The sequence below is a fragment of the Lissotriton vulgaris genome, chromosome 10 (genome assembly GCF_964263255.1).
Source record: "Lissotriton vulgaris chromosome 10, aLisVul1.2, whole genome shotgun sequence".
Taxonomy (NCBI): Eukaryota; Metazoa; Chordata; class Amphibia; order Caudata; family Salamandridae; genus Lissotriton; species Lissotriton vulgaris.
Genome location: NC_141698.1, coordinates 25,904,323 through 25,925,720, shown reverse-complemented (window position 1 = coordinate 25,925,720; position 21,398 = coordinate 25,904,323).

The following is a 21,398-nucleotide window of genomic DNA, read 5'->3' as shown; positions in this document are numbered from 1 at the left end:
AGTATTTTCCACAAAATATTTCTACCTAGGTTAGTAAACCAACTACCTATAGAGGAGAGACCTCCAGTCAGCCTCGTCCAGGCACTGTCAACCTCCAATGGTTTGAGTTCTTTTTCCAAATTAGTTATGTTTTTCACATATTGTTTTAGTTCGATACTTTTATCAGGAATGTAAGTGCAACAATGTTGCGCTTTCAGCATTCTACAGACTCCGCCCTCTTTTGCTAATAGGGTGTCAAGGGCAAGACGGTTTTGCAAAACCATTGATCTGATCGCAACCATTTCGGTATTGACCATCAGGAATCCAGCAGCAGTGTCCGTTGATAACCGGTCCACTACCGTAGACAATTTGCAGATTCTATGGGTGTTCAGAACTACCCCCATTCCAGGTATCAGTGCACTAAAAATATCACCTATAATTTCACCTACACTTTCATGTTTACTACGCACTAAGCCATTAGTCTCTTCATCGCTTCCAGCTGCATTATTCACATGGTATATTTTCGGGAAAACAATGCCAAAGTAGCAGCTTCCATACCAGTGATCCGGCAATTTGAAATAAGCCTTGTTCCCACATATATAATATATTCCGGGAAACACAGGTTCTGACCCATTTTTGAAACCCCAACCTCCAATTACCTTGTAATTATGTTCACACTCGCTGGAACCGATGAATACATTGTTATAGTACTCTGTCTTTTCCCTATGGATACAAAGGTTCCCCTTTCGTTCAAAATCCAGCAACAAGGCAGGACTAGCTTCGCCTTGCGAGGTGTTATCCAAGTGCTCAGCCCACCTAGGGACTCTATCCTTTTCGTCATTTGCCTTCTTCTGAAACTTTTCTCTCCTTCTGTCTGCCATCTTTATGAACATCTTTTCCTGCTCTTGCAGAGAACAGGTCAGATTAGCTTGTCTTGCTTCGTCTAAATCTATGTTGCCTATAGTCAGAAAATATTCTCCCATATAACGGGTCACGTCACTTTTAATATGTACACGGTTCAGGTGTCCTCTAATAGGAAGCTCAGAAAATACTACGTCAGCATTTGAATAATAATACTGCAAAGTGCTCCTATAAAACAAGCTAGCTAATATGCTACAGGAAATTCCATAGGTTAAAGGTAGATGGTGATATGTCACGCCTTCAGCCACTGAAGTTGGTAGCTTCATGCAGACATAACAGTCCTCTATTTCCATAGCCTCTACATAATGCACTAACAAGTTAGCAAAAACATTTAGATGCGTCTTGTTTCTCATTTTGTGAAAGTGTAGTCCATCCTCATCTGATGCTTCTAAATTAGGTTGTGTGTGTGTCAGTCCTACTCGTTTGTCGCGTCTTTCTAGGCTTCGTGGTGTTTCTGCAGTCTGTACAACCCCTACGTCTACTGCTTCGGGTTCAGTAGGGGACAAGTTGGGATTTTTACTTATCATAAAAGGTAGAAAAACTGTTAGTCCTATCCACATTACTATTAACATTGCTACACTACACAAGCATATTTTACAACAGGTCTTAAGACACCCACACCTGGATCTTCCAGAGACACTCGGATCAGACATTTTTTTTTTTTTTTTTTTTTTTTAGCTTACAGGTGGCTTTTGCTACCCCTCTTCGTTTCTTTGCACCAAAGGCTCACTTCGGGGCTCTCTCAAGGAGGGTCTTCGTCAGAACTCCGATCAGCGATGGACTCTTCGTCACTGTGGCCACTGTTTCGTGGTTCGTCTATTTCCTCCAACACAAAGTAAGTCCACTCAGGGCTCCGATACAGTCGGTTCTGTTTCTTTAGTCTGTCGCTTTTTCTCAGCGATTTGCCTTGGGCTGCCTTTCTTTCACTTTCAGCCCTTTTTCTGTCTTTCAGTTTTTCTTCGACTGTCTTTAGTCTGAGCCTCAGTCTCTTGACGTATCGGGGTGCACTTCTGCCTCCGTGCCTCCCAGTCGTTGAGGAAACTTGGCCTTCTTTGTGCACTCTTTTTACTTTTTGACGTGGCACCTCTGTTTCCCTGCCTGTCTGACTTGTTCCAGGTCTTTCGTCTATTTCTTCGGCCTGGTCCCTAGTCTGTCCCTGCTCAGATTCAAATCGTACTTGCTTTTTATTTCTGGTTACTGTTGTTTCTGTTGTCTGAGCACTTTGATCTAATTCTATCTGTTCCTGTTCATGCTCTTCGAACTCTTCGCTTTCTTCTGCATGAACGTCAGCTCTAATTTCTAACTGTCCCTCTCCAACTTCTGGAGTTCCAGGAGGAGTTTCGATGTCTTGATCTGACCCTACTTGGCCTACGTCCTGATCAGGTGTGTTGTGATTTTCGTTGACCTGACCTTCTTCTTCTATTTCTAACTCACCTGGACTATCCCACTCACTGTCTAAGTAGGAATATTTCCTGGTTCGTATTGGGTCATGAACCTGGTCGTCGGCGGGGAACCATTCAACGTCTCGACTTGTGCTCGGCAGTTCGATGTCAGCTAGCTCCGGACTCTCTTCCTCGGAAGCTTCTTCAGCTGCGCTGCCTTCAGCTCCAGTCGCGTTTTCTCCAGTTACCCGCTTTGTGTGGCTGGCGTGGATCCACTTCGGTACACCAGCACACTTTACAGCAGTGGTAGTGACGAGGATCACTTGTCGCGGCTTTCCCCACCTTGGTTTCAGGCAACTGCTCCGGGTGTGTTTCTTTAACGCCACCCAATCTCCTGGTTGCAGTTTATGTGCCGGAGTCTTTGGCCACTCGTCTTCAGTCTCTCCAATCTGCTGAGAGAGAGAACGCACTTGGTCACCCAGCTGCTTGCAGTATTCTAATACCATATCATCAGAAATGCTTAGCAGTTTGTGTCCGGGTACCCATGCCTGTCGCATCACTCTTCCCATCAACACTTCATGGGGACTTAGGCCAGTTTTTCTGTTCGGGATACTTCTCAAACTCATCAGCACAAGGGGTAAAGCCTCTATCCAGCTCATCTTTGTGGAATCACACATTTTGGCCAGTCTGGATTTCAGGGTGCCATTTATTTGCTCTACTACCCCAGAAGCCTCTGGATGGTAGGCACAGTGCAGTCTTTGCTTCATTTTGAATGCTTTACAGAGTTCTTCTAGGACATCGTTGGCAAAATGCCCACCTTGGTCCGTTTCGATTGTCTCTGGAATTCCATACCTAGGTATCAACTCCCTGAGCAATAACTTGGCTGTGGTGAGAGCGTCATTTTTCTTCGCAGGATATGCTTCCACCCACCTGGAGAATAGGCAAACTATGACTAGGATATATCTATACCCTTTACATTTAGGCATTGTTATGAAGTCTGCCTGCATTCTAACAAAAGGACCTATTGCCTTTCCGATATTACTCTGTTCTACCACAGTCCTCTTTCCTGCATTGAACTGCTGACACACTAGGCACCTCTGGCAAAGCTTTTCCGCCTGGTTCCTGAACCTTGAATTACAGAACACCTTGTCAAACACCCGGCACATGGCGTCCCTTCCCATATGTGTTGGCTCATGTATCATTCTGACCATGGGGTCTATCAGGCTGTCAGGCAATACAGGCACCTCAGTCGAGTTTACCACCACACCATCGTCTCTCAGTTTGCATCCCCCTGCTGCCCACCTTCCTTTCTCTTGTCTATCTGTTTCCTGTTGCAAATCCTTTAATTCCTCCCACGTTGACACATTCTCAAACAACATAAGTTGGCAGCTGGTTCCATCCCACAACGCAATTTGGAGTGACATATGGTATCGGGCACAAAACTGTGCAATTTGGTCAGCGTACCTATTACCGGCAGTCACATCATCATTTCCAGATTTGTGAGCCGCACACTTGACCACAGCCAATTCTTTGGGCAATTGGATAGCTTCCAGTAAGTTATGCACCACCTTTCCATTTCTGATAGGGGTGCCTGAGGACGTCATGAATTCTCTTTGCAGCCACAATTGGCCGAAGTCATGAACAACCCCGAAACAGTACTGGCTGTCTGTGTAAACAGTTATTCTTTTGTTCTTACCCCTCTTACATGCTCTGGTTAACGCGATGAGCTCTGCCACTTGTGCAGATTTCACCTCGCTCAGGTAAGATGCTTCTATGGTTTCGGTCAATGTAACCACAGCATAGGCAGCACTCAGGCTCCCACTCTCATGTCTCAAACACGAGCCATCCACGAACATTGTTTTATCCCCATCAAGTAACGCTATTTCACGGATGTCAGGACGGGGCTTGGTACTGAACTCAGTTAGATCGATGCAATTATGTTCCCCTTCCTCTTCAATTTCTACATCCAGAGGGATAGGTAACAATGTCGCAGGGTTTAGGACATTGCACCGGGAAATAGTGACATTTTCGGCACCAATCAAAATTCTCTCATACTTAGTCAGCCGACTAGGTGTGAGGTACTGGGTCTTAGTTCTAGTCAGTAGGATAACAACAGAATGAGGAACATATACGGTGACGTGATGTCCCATGACAATGTTCTCACTCTGTTCCAGGCTGACGCAAGTAGCAGCAACTGCTTTCAAGCATCCAGGTAATCCAGCAGCCACCGGATCTAGGGTGGCCGAAAAATAGGCCACTGGTCTTTTAATTAGTCCGTGCTCCTGGGTCAGGACTGAAAGAGCACAATTCTCTCTTGTGTCACAGAATAGCTCAAAGGGCTTGGTGTAGTCAGGCATACCCAATGCAGGAGCGGAACATAGACAGTTTCTCAAAGTTACCCAAGCGTTCATGCTCTCACTGTCCCAACTGACGGGGTCTTCTACGCCTTTCTTTGTCATTTTTATCAGGGGTCTGGCTAGAGCTGCGAATCCTACAATCCATTGTCTGCAGTAACCCACGACTCCCAAGAACATTCTCACCTCTTTCTGAGTTCTGGGCAGTTCCATTGCCTTAATTATTTTTATTCTTTCTGTAGTAACTTTCCTGATTCCTTTTTCGATCTGGTGCCCCAGATACTTCACTGAGTTTTTACAAAATTGTAACTTGTCAGGTGACACTTTATGTCCTCCCTTTCCTAGGTGATTCAGCAAGGCAATTGTGTCAGTGACACAGTCAGTTTGGGTTTTGGACGCCACCAATAGGTCATCTATGTACTGCACCAAAACAGACTCTCTTGGCAGCACTAGGGATTCAAGGCACTTTTTTAATATCTGGTTGAAAATCGATGGACTTTCGGTGTACCCCTGGGGGACCCGATTCCAGACATAGATATGACTGTCAAATTCAAAACTGAAAAGGAACTTGCTTTCTGGATAAAATGGGATGGAAAAGAATGCATGGCACAGGTCGATGACAGTGAACCATTCTGCATTCCAGGGAATCTGATATAGTATCACGGCAGGGTTGGGCACAACAGGGCAGCAAGGCACAACAATTTGGTTTACCTTGCGTAAATCTTGCACCACCCGGTACTTTCCACTAGGCTTTTTGATCCCAATGATTGGTGAATTACAGGGACTGCTCATCACTTCCTCTATTATTTCTGCTTCGAGTAGCCGGGTAATTTCAGTCGCTACTCCAGCTTTTACTTCTGCACTCATTTTGTACTGTCTGGTTTTGGGGTATACAGCATTTGTTTTAATTGCTATCTTGACTGGGTCCACATTTGCCATTAAACCTACATCCTTTCCGGTGAAATCCCACACCTCTGGAACTACTCTTAACTGGAGCTCTTCAGGTAAATCCTCAACTGTTAAAGGTTTGATATCAGAATCTTGTCTGACTAACATCAGCTTGTACAAACCATCTTCATCGGGTGTCTGAATTTCGACGCCTTTTGGTGTGCAATAGATGGTACAATGCATCTTGCACAACAAATCACGTCCTAGCAGGTTCACAGGACTGGAATCACAGACCACAAATCTGTGCATTTCTTTGAAATTTCCTATAGAAACTTCAATTGGTTCAGTTACTGGAGTACTTATTATTTGATTTGAGACGCCCACTACTTGGATCGCTTCTCCCGAGAGGGGTAGGTTAGGAACATCCACGGTTCTTACAGTAGATCTGGTAGCACCAGTGTCCAACAGAAAGGTGACATCTTTTCCCTCAACCTTTCCTTCAATGTATGGTCCAGTCTGGTCTACCGGTAAGGAGGCGCCAAGCACGCACTCCTCATCCTCCCCTCTCAGGCCCCGTCAATCTTGATCTTCACAGAGGAAGGTATCATTTAACAAGTACTGTGGAATGATTGCGTTTCTTTCACTCTCGACTTCCCATACTTCCGCCCTCTCATTCTGCTGACCCTGACTCTTAAAATTCTGTCTAGGAGCGCGAGGTACTGGAGGTAATTTTACCTGTTGCTGGTTTTTTCTTGTCCCCTCTTTCGGCACCTGTGGATTTAAACCATTTACAGGGGCATTACCGGCCTGCAGGTGTGGACACTCGTCTCGCCAATGCCCTATCTGGCCGCACCCATGGCACGGAAACTTTTTCATGGCTTCTTCTCGACTCATTTTAGCTCTGGGCTTTCCTCCTCCCCCAGCAGTGGCATTCTGAGCATTATTACTAGAAGTCAATTTACTTAACTGTTTTTCCTGCTGTTCGGCTAATTTCACCTGTGCCCACATTACTTTCTCCTTGAGGGCTTTCTTTTTATTTTCGATTTCATCTTCACAGTATTTTGCATATTTCAGGACATCATCTATGGGCTTTCCCTGCCAACTGATTTTATTATCTCGAATCCATTGTGAAATTTCAGGCCTTAATCCTAGCACAAATCTGTAACTGAAATGGGTCATGTCCTTCATGTCTACATTGTCGATTCCACTGTAAGTCTTGAATACTTGCAGTAACCTTTCATAAAATGAATGCACAGTTTCATCACGTTCTTGGGTGGTTCTATCTATTCGGGTCCAATCCGTCTCCTTTGCTGGCACCTTTTTCTTGAGGTATTGTATGACTTGCTCATACTTCCTCATTACTTCAGGTGCGGGAGCTCCTGTTTTCTCATCTCTGGGGAATTCCTCACTGGGCCAATCAATTTCAATTTTACAGTCGGTCCACAAATCTACAGGGACCACAATGTCGAAAAACCCATCCAGGTCTTTCAGCAGACACTTCTGAACTTTTATGAAGCGTTCTACCTGCCTGTACCAATCAACAGGCTTTTCCCGCAATTTCGGGAAGTCATTTGTAAATGACACAATATCCTGTCGAGACCAAGGGACATGGACATACTTCCCTCCCGGGACCTCTCTCATGGGGCACAATTTTTCTGTTGGTGTTACTTCCTTTAACACGAATTCTGAAGCCTGTGACTTAGCCCTGCTGTCTTCCTTTTTCTTTGCCCACCGGGTTCTCCATTTTCCCACCTCGCCCCATTTCTGCAAAAGCTTCAATAATTCTTTTACTTGGATCTGTTTTCCCATCACATTTAAGCTTTCTAAATCTTTGTCTGAAAAATCTACTCTGTAGGGTTTCTGAAAAATTTTGGAGCGACTGACATCAATTCCCATTTCTGTGGCTGTATCCATTATCCTTTCATGGAGCAACCTAGCACTCCGGGTAAGATTTTTACTGATAAACAGTAATTCTTCTTCATTATATGAACTTAAGCGCTCAACTCCTACATTTCCAGCCATCATTTCTTCTATTTCTATTCTTAATTTATATATTTCCAATGCTTTAGGTTGGGGAGTGGTCTCCTTCTCCAGCTCCTTTGTCCATCTGTCCAATTCTTCTGGGGAAACTACGGTGGCACTCCTAACCCCAGATGCACCTTCAATCAACACCTCCTTTGGTCTTGTCTGGCTTCTTGCCCCCGAGGTACTAGTCCTATGCTCTCTAATGGGCAAATCCATCAGAACCACAGATTCACACTCACTCTCCTGATCCTCATCTATGATTACTTCTTTCCTCGGGGTCGGGATGCTAGGAGTAGGCAGTATTGGGGTGATAACAGGAGGACGGGGACTAGTCAGGTCATTTCTATACAGTGGAATAGCTGGACCAATAGTTACTGGAATAGTCAGGGAATCAGGATGGTGATGTATCTGGGCAATGGTTCGAACTAAATCCTCTCGCTGTCTAGCCAGGGCTTCTTTCTCTTTTTCCCGCAACGCCTTTTCTGCAGAATTATCATGCAATACCTGAGGTACCAAGGAAGGATAAATACTTGGAGCAGTCGGAGTGACCAATCGGGGTGGACCTTCTCCGAACGGCTGATAATTTGGGACCGTGGATTTAGGTCTGCAAAACCCATCCCCGTCACTTGTTTTACTGTCTGTACCCGTTTCATCTGTATCACTATCCCTCCTACATCTGGGATATTTTGAAAAGGGATTTGGAGAATGCACAGGTTCTGACTCTGCAACATAGGGAGGTGGATTTTTCATTAACAAATCTTCCAGGTGCTCATCTTCTGAGTCCCCTACGGGCATTAGGTGATGGGTCTTTTCTTTACATTTTCCTTTCTTCTCCTCTAATACCCCCATCATAGGAAATAGTCCTTCAGTTAACATAGATTGCCTCCACTGTTTCATTTTCTGCTCTTTGGTCTGCGCTTGAACCCTCGGATACCATTTGCTCACTCCCTTATCCATCCGGGGTTTATCTCGCTCTGCAGCCTCAATCTCCCATTCTTCCAGGGCTTCGTACTGTGTCAACCTAGGTCTAGGGTGTAATTCATTCATGCGGGTCCTTAAGTTAAACAAAATCCGACCATTAAATGTACCTTCAACAGGAAATGCTAAGACTCCGTCATCTGCAGTATACTTTGCCCAATTTTCTAACCAGACACAAGTGTGGTACCCTTTATCAAACAGCATGAAGGAGGCAGGGGTATTTGGCGGGGGAATGAGCACGCCTTCCCTCGTTCTAATGGGTTTGTCAGTTTTAAAAAAATTCCTTATTTTATCAGAGAATGACAGTTTCCTCTTTACTCCATACATCATGTGCGGTCTACCTCGTATAAGCTGCTCCTTATGAAATCCTAGGTACTTTGGATTCGGTATGAAATCTGGATACCACATGCAACTCTCCAGACTCGCTTCTAACTCGGCTTGATTAATTTTGTTTACCCTTGTGCTTCCAATGCTAGCGCGACTTATATTTCGCACTACCCAATCAGATCAGAGAATACAAACACCCTTAACCAATGGGTGCGCGGCCTTTTCGCAAGACAGGGTCTCACGCTTCGGCACTCACCCCTCCTTTACAAATTCAGCTCCACTACACACCCGCTGTCTTGACCAATACCAGCGCGGCACGGAGTGACGTCAGAGCAGCTCTCCGACTGACTCCCTCCTTCACAAGGTAACGGAAACTTTTTACTCTCTCTAAAGTGCAAGTGCAAGTCTTAGTCAACAACACACAACGTTTGCCACTATGTCTGAGTGTTCTAAAGAGATAAAAGAATTTTCTTTCACTACTAGTAAACCACTTCTGTCTACTTTTCATTCACTCTGGATAGACTTCTTTGCCTGTCCCTTCACACTAGTAACATAGAACCCGTTATTCTTCTGACTCATCCACCTTAGTCGGGGATATGTACTGAGCCAGGATTTCACCAGCGAACTATTTTACTTACCAGACAAGCCTCGGAGACCCTACTACTCCTTCCGTATGCGACCCTTACTAGGTGATATCGCAATGAAAGTTTTATAAAGGACTCGTAGCTATCATTCACTCCAGAAAACAAAGGTCCTAATTAGTGCTTCCAGTTATCCTCAACCCTGCACTAATACCTCAAACCTAGTGACTTCAACAGCTAACCGGATTCTGCTCACCGTTAGCTAAATACTTCCCCGGGGATTCGGACTACACTGAACATTCACAAACAATAGTTAATATAACATTTATAGCAGCAATGCAAAAAAATCATATATAAATCCTTAAAACATTTCAAAATATTTGAACCAATACAATAGAAAATCAGCAGCACTTTTTATTTTCACGGTTTGTTTATGACCTATCCTGTCTACCTAATCTAACTAGTCCAAACCCTCTTCTGGCTACCAGAAAATTACTGATAGAGCGCGCAGTTTTCCCGGGTCACCGAGGTTACCAATTCTTTACACGCACTGGGCCCTGGCGTGCAAATTTTCAAATACCACACTAATAATTTGGGTGAACCGGGTGAGGATTACTTGGTTTCTCCTCCTGCACGCTGTTATGAGTAATTAAGGTTTGGTTTCACCTCTGCTTACCATGTACCTGACTTACCACAGGCACAATTCTTATGACGGATCTGGAGCTAACAGGGAAATAGTAGACAGGCCTGAGATCAGATACTCTTTATAATCAGTACTATACTTCTCCACAATTTCTGTAAAATGACCACAGACACCTGAGGATGTTTAAAGCTTTATAAAAATTTCAAAGAGAATATGACAAGGCAATAAGTGATAGGCAGAATAATGCGTCTAACATCAAAATCAACACCATAAAATAGCTATAGATTAATGCTAAGACCATTTGAGTATATGGGAAGACTAAAAGGTAGGAATTTTTAGAACAAAACTAGTCACTGCAACTTTATACTAGAACATAGAATGGGGTTGGGACCTAGAACATGTACTTAACCTAAGTGTTTTAAACTATTCTTACTAAGTTCACCGCAATCATGCTAAAGGAAAGGGAAAAAATTGGAACATACTAATACAATATAACAGTTGGGTAATTCTCTAAGGGAGGGGAGAGAAGTGGAACAATTCTAAAAACAATTGCATATAATTTGTTCTCAAGGAGATAGAGCAATATCACAAGCAAGAGTGCTTTATTAAGAAAATAGGGAGAGAGAAAACGAGAGAGAGAGAGAGACGCAAACCCACAGGTTAATATTTACCTAGGTCTGAGAGAAGACTAACCCTGGCCACGGGTCAGTTGGAAGGACGGGGACAAGGACCCTCAGGAAGGAATGCCAGAATGCGAGCAGGTACAGCTCACGGACAGTAAGGACAGGATACCCCTCAGGATTTGGGATCAGGACTGGGCTCACCAAGGTACGACCAACACCCACAGCTTCAGAAGCAACGCCAGCGTTACCCCTCTCTGCAAGTAATCCGCCAGTAACCCCGATTGGGTTTTTCGAATTCCCCAGCAAAGTGCTTCGCCAGCACTTAGGATTATTTCCACCCCTTAGGAGTTTGTGGAAAGTATGGACAGAGTGCTCCGCAGCACTTCAGATTGAGCACCTATAGAGTTCGTAGGGTCAGTGACAGGTCTGCTACTCGGACAAGTCGGACAATTTTCCTAAGCTAAACTAGGGCAGTTATACTGTTTTGGGGTCCCTCAGACCACCCACTAATGTTGCAAGTGACAGTTTCCCACATTATGATTGGTCAGGAGAGGTGGTGCGGTCATTACCACCTCCTAGAATTCGGCTTTCTCATCATTACTATTCAATTTTGCACACCCGCCCCTCGGGTTCACGTTCCCAGGCATAGGAATACAGAATACAATACAAGTGTACAGCATATAGCAACAGTGTATGACAGTTCAAGGTGCAATACTGCATCTTCGGGATGGGTTCCCAGGCGCATCAAGCTTCAGGAGCCAGCTGGCTAGTTTTAGCTTCTGCGCAGTGAGGATTTTCCCAGGTCCCATGACAGGGTTCAGAGGAGCCTCAGCATGGCTTCGCTCATGTATGCCCCAGCCCACAAAGACGCGGTACATGAAAAGTAAGCGAGAACAAATTAATATCACACATAAAAATGATCACACTGTATACCATGATGAAATTCTAAACATCCCTTATTTTATAATGACTATAGCATTACTGTTTAGTGCGAAAAGACAGATAGGCTGAAGCAGCAGTAGCAAGCGGAGAGCGTGGTGAGAGACAAGCGGCCATGTTTGCAACAGTGCGCATGAGCACAAATTCCCTCCAGAATGCGAGTGCGTCACATCACATGGGTATGACCGACGCATGCGCAGACTGAATTTCAGCGAAGCAGCCGTTTTCAGTGCAAGCTTCGTTAGTATGAGAAAAGACATACAAGCAAGCATCCTGGGGACACCCGCGTGTTTGGGAAAACACGTAATAAATGACGAACAATAGTGTTAATGTGATTAGACGGTTTAGGCAAGGGTTTTGTATGAGAGCAGGGCGCTTACACGCGAATCCCAGCTCCATCACTTCTACCATTTCCTTGCTTACAGCCATTATGAATTTATAAATTAAATTTGCTGCCCTTTTCACCCTTCTCCCATTATACATCTTAAATGTGTTTTGTCCTCTTACATTACCGATATTTTAGCAGCAAATCCTTGTATTCATCCAACTTAAGCAACGCGTAGCATCCACTGTGCTACCGGAGCTACACGGCCCCCCAGAGCACCCGTCTGGACTGAGCAGAAGGGCTTTTTGTAGCTGTGGAGACCCTGAAATGGGAAACTAAAGGACTGAATATCAAAGCCAAGAGAAACAGGGGAACCTACTCACTAAGGAACCAGGGTAATAGCTATATAGGAAAAACAGTGGTTCCTGTGGAATGATATACTATGAGGTTATGATACCGAAGCACAATCGAAATATAGAGGGTTAGATAACGGCAGAGCGCGATGGAACCACTAACACACCGATTCCAGTGTGGTATATTTTATGGATTTTTTAAACAAAGTTATGAGTAAACATTATACATCAAAACAACATTTGTGCATAGTGTCCCAAGTGACAAAGGGAACCTAACCCTAAGTGACAATGTGAATATCATATACAAGGTTTCCACAGTTTGTACAAATCGACCATTATCCAAATAATTCCATGTGAACAGCAGCTCTAAACAATGATATGTGCTGGGAAAATGGTTCGCTTCTTCTGTTTGTCGACCGCGTTTCGACCCTCAAAACAATGTGGGGTCTCTTCAGGACTATTGATGAAGGGACATCTGAAGTTAAGATTGCGCAGCCTTGTGAAAATGATGTGCCACCCGTGAAGAATAGAGGAAAAGGGTTTACTCACATAAGGACCCGTCCGGGTACTCAATGTGAGGACAGGCTGTCAATCCAATGGGGTATGTAGATAGGCCAGAGGGGCTCAATTAATTTTACGCCACAGCCGTAGCGTTGTAGAATCCCTTTGTGGATTAACAGTGACAATGCACTGGGAGTTTCTCTCTGTAGAAGATTAGAAAAGCGGGACAGCGCTCCGCGTGTAGATTCAGAAAAAGCTGCGTCAGTCAGCTTGATCGGGTACAATGACCATCTATTCTTCCCGTGTGGCAGAGAAGAGACCCACTGCTCTTGGAGCCGTACAGCACAGGAAAAATAAAATGATGAAAACACAATGTTATTATAATTTCATTTTTCAGTGCAGACTCAGAGCCAGGTTAGGGCGGGAGGGGGCTGGGCACAGCCGGGTGGGGAACTATCCCAGGCTCCCAGGCACTGCCTGAGCGGCCAGACAGGCTGCTCAGACCAATCATATTGCTGACAGCAGCGTCGTGATTGACTTTGGGGAGTCTGGGAGCGTGTGTGCTTCAGTTAAATGCTTCCTGGAAGAGAAGAGATGGAGGAGAGGCATCGGCCATTCACAGGTAAGTGTCATTTTTTTTTTCATCCACCTGCCCCATCCCACCACCCCGAGTCCGCAGCAGCTGCCACTGACCATATTTACTAACATGAGGCGCATGCCTGCTCTCGCTCTGTGCTGGAGCACTCAATGCAGCCTAGCGCCCAGACATCCTTGCGTCATGGTTCACGGGTGTCTGCATTGCAGACAGGATTGTTTTACTGCGGAAGGGTCAATCCTTTGAGGCACTTTCCTCTTTCTACGTGTGCTGCAGAATGCAGCCCAATGAGGAAGAGGAAGAAATGAGGAGAAATAAAGATATTTCTCCTTGTTCGCCTTTATCTGGAAGGTGTGGCATTTTGAAGCATTCCCGGGGTTTCCTGTCTTGGTAAATCTGTGAGTGTGCCAACATACATGGGTGGATGCGCGGGAACACCCACTCTCCACCCACTCTCCACCCAGGTAACGCCTCTCCGGTGCAGGTTAATCCAAGGCAGCGACTGGTGCTGGTTAGCGTCACTCCAGAGTTACCAAGCCGTCCAGGGGCCGGCAAGGTGACCATGCCAGGCTGGGTAAATCTGACTTAAAAAATAAAATGTAAATGCCAGCATTTGTAAAGCGCACAGCTACCTCCAACGGAAGTGTCCCAGCGCTGTCCGTATACCGCTTAGGAATCCTTCCTGGCTTTCCCTGTGAGGCGTCCACTCCTGGGCACCCCCAAGGTGGAGGCCAGGCATCCTTAGCGCTGTGGGGGCCGTTGTGGAGATTAAGCAAGCTATTGCCCAGAGTTACAGAGTGGGACTCCATGATTGGAATAGGCACCGAGGCGAGAATTATCAGGTCCGAGGAAATTGAGCCCAAGACCTGCTGAGGCGGGAATTGAACCCTGGTCCCAGGCCAGACCTCTGCATCAGGGTCTGCCGCTTTAACCATTGAGCCACACTTCTCCACTTAAGGATTGCATTGCCCTTGCGTCACCATGAATGACGCAAGTGCAACACAATGTTATGATACATATAGGCCTAAGTGCTTGTTTAGATGAGGCTTGAACAATGAAAAGGCGGCAGCCATGTTATGTTGATTTGGAGCAACTTCAAGGTTTTTGTGTGTTTGACTGAAAAGGTGCATTTCAAGTTGTTTTTTGTTTTTGTTGATAGGAAGATCCAGGCATAGGTAGTCCTCCACCCTTGTACCTCTACTTCCTCAGACATGGTAAACATGTTTGCCTTGTATTTTGAGATATCCGAGTGCAATGCCTTGCATTTGATGCAGACGTCTCCAATACTTCGGCCATCTTGTGATGGCTGTTGTTCACAGTCAGCTGTCCAGCAGGTTGCCCTACTGTTGAGAAATCCCTTCTGTGCCATCCCCACACACCACTGCAGTGAGTTTCGACAAGTGTGTGCTTGTCTGTGGTGAGATTTTCTAAATATATTTGTTTTCGGTGAATGAAAAGTGCCTGCTCAGAGCTTTCACTTCCGCATTTGGTCAGGAAGGGCAGCACATGCCTGCCTGCATGTGTCAGCTGCCTGCCGTGTGTCCTGGAGCTGGACAGGAAGGTAAAAAACAGCCCTGGAAGCTGAGCTCAGACCTGTCCACCAGTGTGATGAGTTATTGTAATGAGTGAGTCTGACTGTCGCTAGTGGGATGTGGGAGGACACCTGATAAACACGCCTACACGAAATGTGTGAGTGTTCCCGCAGGACAGTTGCCAGTCTGTACAGCTGGTGACGCCTACATCCACCACCACTATAAGCTGACCCCTTGTTCTCAGCCTACCAGGGTTTACCCTTTGTCCCATATGGCCAGTCCAGCCCTGCTGTGAGCGGGCACAAAGTCCAGAGGAGGTGGGAGTGTTTTTATTTTGCTTTTTGGCATTTTCAAATGTTCACCCTCTAAGCTGTGGGATCACTGTTGGAATCTCTTACACCTTCTTGTAAAAATAGTGGTACATTCTGCACACCCCCCTGTACCCTTACCTGGTGGTGTGTTCCACTGAAGTCTGCTTTGGAATGTTCAGACCCTTCAGGCAGTCTGGAGAGTGGGTGACAGAATAAAGACTACTACTACTTACTTCCGCCTCAAGAGTCTTCTTTGCAGCAGAACAGCTACTTTACAACAATCACCAAGGCACTGTTCCTCAACAAGCATTTGCAATGCAATAGGTCTCGCATTAGGAAAGTTTGAGCTATTGGTCTTGTGAATGACAAATTTTGTATTTATGTGTTGGTTTTAAAAATAGCGAAATGAATAGCTTTGTCATTTACAATGCCAATACTTTTAACTTTTGCAAATGTGACACCTATAGCATTTGTAATGCACCATGTTTTGTATTTACGTGACTTAGATGTATTGATATTACAAATAACAATGGCTTTTAATTTTTTTAAAATAATTAATACTTAAATAAAAGTTATTGTAATTTATAATGGCAATAGCTTAAACTTTTGTAAATAACTTTTGTGAAGATTATGTTCAGTGTATTTTATTGTGACGAAATCCAAGAACAGAAGTGAAATATTAACATCTTTTTGTGACATTTGTAATAAAGCTTGAAACATTGAGAGAACATATTTGAACCAGTTGTTGTTGAATATTTGCACAGATTGATGCTGTAGTGGCACGGAGTGATGTTGTGGTGGCGACGAGTAATGCTGTGGCGTTCAGTGATGCTGTGGTAGCGCATAGTGATGTTGTGGTGCCCCTGAGTGATGCTGTGGTGTCCCTGAGTGATGCTGTGGTGGTGCAATAGATAGATAGAGTGAGGGGGATAGATAACTAGAGGGAGGGCGATAGATAGATAGATAGAGTGAGGGCGATAGATAGATAAATAAATAGAGTGACGGCGATTGATAGACATAGTGAGGGCGATCGATAGATAGAATGATGGAGATAGATAGTGAGTGCGATAGACAGATAGAGTGAGGGCGATAGCTAGATAGATAGCTAGATAGATAGAGTGAGGGCGATAGATAGATAGAGTGAGGGCGATAGATAGATAGAGTGAGGGCGATAGATGGATAGAGTGAGGGCGATAGATGGATAGAGTGAGGGGGATAGATAGATAGAGTGAGGGCGATAGATAGATAGAGTAAGGGCGATAGATAGAGTGAGGGCGATAGATAGAGTGAGGGCGATAGATAGAGTGAGGGCGATAGATAGAGTGAGGGCGATAGATAGAGTGAGGGCGATAGATAGAGTGAGGGCGATAGATAGAGTGAGGGCGATAGATAGAGTGAGGGCCATAGATAGATAGAGTGAGGGCGATAGATAGATAGAGTGAGGGCGATAGATAGATAGAGTGAGGGCGATAGATAGATAGAGTGAGGGCGATAGATAGATAGAGTGAGGGCGATAGATAGAGTGAGGGCGATAGATAGAGTGAGGGCGATAGATAGAGTGAGGGCGATAGATAGAGTGAGGGCGATAGATAGATAGAGTGAGGGCAATAGAGTGAGGGCGATAGATAGATAGAGAGTGAGGGCGATAGATAGAGTGAGGGCAATAGATAGATAGAGTGAGGGCAATAGATAGATAGATAGATAGATAGATAGATAGATAGAGTGAGGGCGACCGATAGATAGAGTGAGGGTGACAGACAGATAGATAGAGGGCGATAGATGTGTGTGGTTGTGTATGTGTGTGTGGTTGTGTTTGTGTGGTTGTGTGTGTGTGTGATTGTGTGTGTGTGTGGTGTGGTTGTATGTGGTTGTGTGTGTATGGTTGTGTGTGTGTGTGTGGTTGCATGTGTGGCTGTGTGTGTGTGGTTGTGTGTGTGTGGTTGTGTGTGTCTGGTTGTGGTTGTGTGTGGGTGTGTGTGTTTGTGTGTGTTTATGTGTGTGTTTGTGTGTGGGGTTGTGTGTGGGGTTGTGTGTGGGGTTGGGGTTGTGTGTGTGGTTGTGGTTGTATGTGTGGTTGTGTGGGGTTGGGTGTGATTTTGTGTGGGGTTGGGTGTGATTGTGTGTGTGGTTGTCTGTGAGATTGTGTGTGTGGTTGTGTGTGTGGTTGTATGTGTGTGTGTGCGTGGTTGTATGTATGTGTGCGCGCGGTTAGAGAAGGATGTATGTGGAAGAGAGCAGCAGATCAGCACAGCAGAAGAGAACAGGGAGTTAAAGAAGGAGGCGGGTGGAAGAGAGCAGCAGATCAGCACAGGAGAAGAAAACAGGGAGTTAAAGAAGGAGGCGGTGGAAGGGAACAGCAGATCCGCACGGGAGAAGAGAACAGGGAGTTGGAGAAGGGGGCGGGGTGGAAGAGAGCAGCAGATCAGCATGAGAGAACAGAACAGGGAGTTAAAGAAGGAGGCAGGTGGAAGAGAGCAGCAGATCAGCACAGGAGAAGAGAACAGGGAGTTAAAGAAGGAGGTGGGGTGGAAGAGAGCAGCAGATCAGCATAGGAGAAGAGTACAGTGAGTTAAAGAAGGAAGCGGGGGGAAGAGAACAGCAGATCAGCACGGGAGAAAAGAACAGGGAGTTAAAGAAGGAGGTGGGGTGGAAGAGAGCAGCAGATCAGCATAGGAGAAGAGTACAGTGAGTTAAAGAAGGAAGCGGGGGGAAGAGAACAGCAGATCAGCAGGGGAGAAAAGAACAGGGAGTTAAAGAAGGAGGCGGGTGGAAGAGAGCAGCAGATCAGCACGGGAGAAAAGTACAGTGAGTTAAAGAAGGAGGCGGGTGGAAGAGAGCAGCAGATCAGCACAGGAGAAGAGAACAGGGAGTTAAAGAAGGAGGCGGGTGGAAGAGAACAGCAGATCGGCACAGGAGAAGAGAACAGGGAGTTAAAGAAGGAGGCGGGTGGAAGAGAACAGCAGATCGGCACAGGAGAAGAGAACAGGGAGTTAGAGAAAGAGGTGGGTGGAAGAGAACAGCAGATCAGCACGGGAGAAAAGAACAGGGAGTTAAAGAAGGAGGTGGGGTGGAAGAGAGCAGCAGATCAGCATAGGAGAAGAGTACAGTGAGTTAAAGAAGGAGGCGGGTGGAAGAGAACAGCAGATCAGCACAGGAGAAGAGAACAGGGAGTTAAAGAAGGAGGCGGGTGGAAGAGAACAGCAGATTAGCACAGGAGAAGAGAACAGGGAGTTAAAGGAGGAGGCGGGTGGAAGAGAACAGCAGATCGGCACAGGAGAAGAGAAGAGAACAGGGAGCTAGAGAAGGAGGCTGTGGAAGAGAGCAGCAGATCAGTACGGGAGAAAAGAAGAGAACAGGGAATTAGAGAAGGAGGCGGGTGGAAGAGAGCAGCAGATCAGAACAGGAGAAGAAAACAGGGAGTTAGAGAAAAAGGCGGGTGGAAGAGAACAGCAGATCAGCATGGGAGAAGAAAATAGAACAGGGAGTTAGATAAGGAGGTGGGTGGAAGAAAGGGAGGGCGATAGAGTGAGGGCGTTAGAAAGATAGAGGAAGGGCGATAGATCGAGGGAGGGTGATAGATAGAGTGAGGGCGCTAGATAGAGTGAGTGAGGGCGCTAGATAGAGTGAGTGAGGGCGCTAGATAGAGTGAGTGAGGGCGCTAGATAGAGTGAGTGAGGGCACTAGATAGAGTGAGTGAGGGCGCTAGATAGAGTGAGTGAGGGCGCTAGATAGAGTGAGTGAGGGCGCTAGAAAGATAGCGTGAGGGAGGGCGATAGATAGATGGAGTGAGGGAGGGCGATAGATAGATAGAGTGAGGGGGGCGATAGATAGATATATAGATAGATAGAGTGAGTGAGGGCGATAGCGTAAGGGAGGGCGGTAGAGTGAGTGAGGGCGATAGAGTGAGTGAGGGCGATAGAGTGAGTGAGGGCGATAGAGTGAGTGAGGGCGATAGAGTGAGTGAGGGCGATAGAGTGAGTGAGGGCGATAGAGTGAGTGAGGGCAGTAGAGAGGGTGGTAGAGTGAGGGCGGTAGAGTGGTAGAGTGAGGGCGGTAGAGTGAGGGCATGAGGGCGGTAGAGTGAGGTCGGTAGAGTGAGGGCAGTAGAGTGAGGGCGGTAGAGTGAGGGCGGTAGAGTGAGGGCGGTAGAGTGAGGGCAGTAGAGTGAGGGCAGTAGAGTGAGGGTGGCAGAGCGGTAGAGTGAGGGCGGTAGAGTGGTAAAGTGAGGGTTGTAGAGTGGTAGAGTGAAGGTGGTAGAATGAGGCCGGTAGAGTGAGGGTGGTAGAGTGGTAGAGTGAGGGCCGTAGAGTGAGGGTGGTAGAGTGAGGGCGGTAGAGTGGTAGAGTGAGGGCCGTAGAGTGAGGGTGGTAGAATGAGGGCGGTAGAGTGAGGGCAATAGAGTTGTAGAGTGAGGGCAGTAGAGTGAGGGCGGTAGAGTGAGGGGGCGGTAGAGTTGTAGAATGAGGGCGGTAGAGTGAGGGCGGTAGAGTACCCACAGAGTAGGATCTCTGGTCAGGGGCACCTCTGCCTGCTGGCCAGGTTAATTTCAGCATGAAGAGTCAAACGTCACAGAGGGCTCTGCCAGCCCTGACCTGGATGTAGTGTGAAGTCAGTAAAGAAGATCCTGGCCAAAAATGAAGCAGCAAGACTAAGCAGGGAAGGACCCGCCTGTTAGAGCTATGCACTGGTCAATTCTGGCACTTGTGACCATCTCACATAAGCTCTTCTGAAAAGAGTCCCATAGCTGCTAATGCAAACTTTGAGAGAGCTCTCTTCTGTAGGTTCACTTTGTTCTTGACTTCAGTACAAATGGGCGTAGGTTGTAACAGCAAGCATTGGGGGCAGTGCGGTTATCAAAATGTGGGGGCGTGCGGTTATCTGAAAGAAAATACTGCTATGCAAAAACAGCCTTTTGGCAACCAACAATAAAAAAGCATTGGTAAGACCAATAGGGCTTGCCTTTTGCATCCACTGGCTTTGCTAATGATTGTTGCAGATGCTGTTAAGCATCAGCAAAATGCTCTACAGCGACGCTGCATTGCATCGGCAATAAAAAAAAAGCAAAGGTGAGATGATGCAGCTGCTGTTGCTAATCACGGCGTGACACGGGCGCCATTTACCATTTTCTTTTAACTGATTGGTCTTAGATGGCAGACGTCACTTACTTCGGCAAAGCGAGCAATAGTGTTATTGATGTAGAGGAGCCAAATGGCAGATGTTGGACCTTCCAAATAAAAAAGTGGGGAAAAACATATGATTGTGAGGGTAGGACAGAAAAGGGGAATGGGTTTGAAGAGAGGAGGGAATATAAAATGAAAGTAAAGTCGTGGGTGAAGTGAGTGGGACAAGGAGCACACAGGAGAGGCACCAAGAGCGCAGGGGTCAGTGAGTGTTGAGAGGGAAACAGCACACTAAGACACAATGGCGGGAGCTGGAAAACACACACTCAAGGACTGCTGAAAGAAAAACAAAATAGTTCCCTAAATGTTAACATTAAAAGCATACAAGACATCCAAACAACAAGAAAAGCGGACATCAAAGGAAGGGTACGAGCATATGGGGTGTGAGCGATAATGAAAGTTAATTGCTGTAAGAGGGGCGGCTGGAAGTGAGGCACAGCATGCGCTGGCGAAAGCAGTCTACTGCTTTCAAGTCCGATGCCAGCTTCGCGTTTGAATGCATTACATGCACTTGCCATAAACCGCTAGGCTCGACCTAAAAACTAGCTCCTGCGCCAAACAAACAGAATTTGTATCATGACCCCTGTCATCCTGTTTTAATATCCTGAGGATTCTCATTTACCCATGGCTAGCTAATTCAAACATACCTCTGAAGAGCTCAAATGCTCTCATCACTAGCAATCCGAAGAAGCAAGTCTTGATTGTTTTCGAGCCTAATGCAAGGCACATCTCTAATAGTTACCGTTTTTTGGAGTAAAGTATTTGAATTCTCTAATTTAATTCCATTTTATATTTTATTGGTGTAAGAGTCAAACAATGCTCCCATTGGGTGGAAGGAAGTCTGAGCCTAATGGACATAAAACAATGAAGACTGAGGTTTTATTAAAAAGCCTGTCCTATTAGTGAAGGTAAAAGCAGACCTTCACTCTGAGGTTCCGTGACGATTTGAACCCGTGTTTTC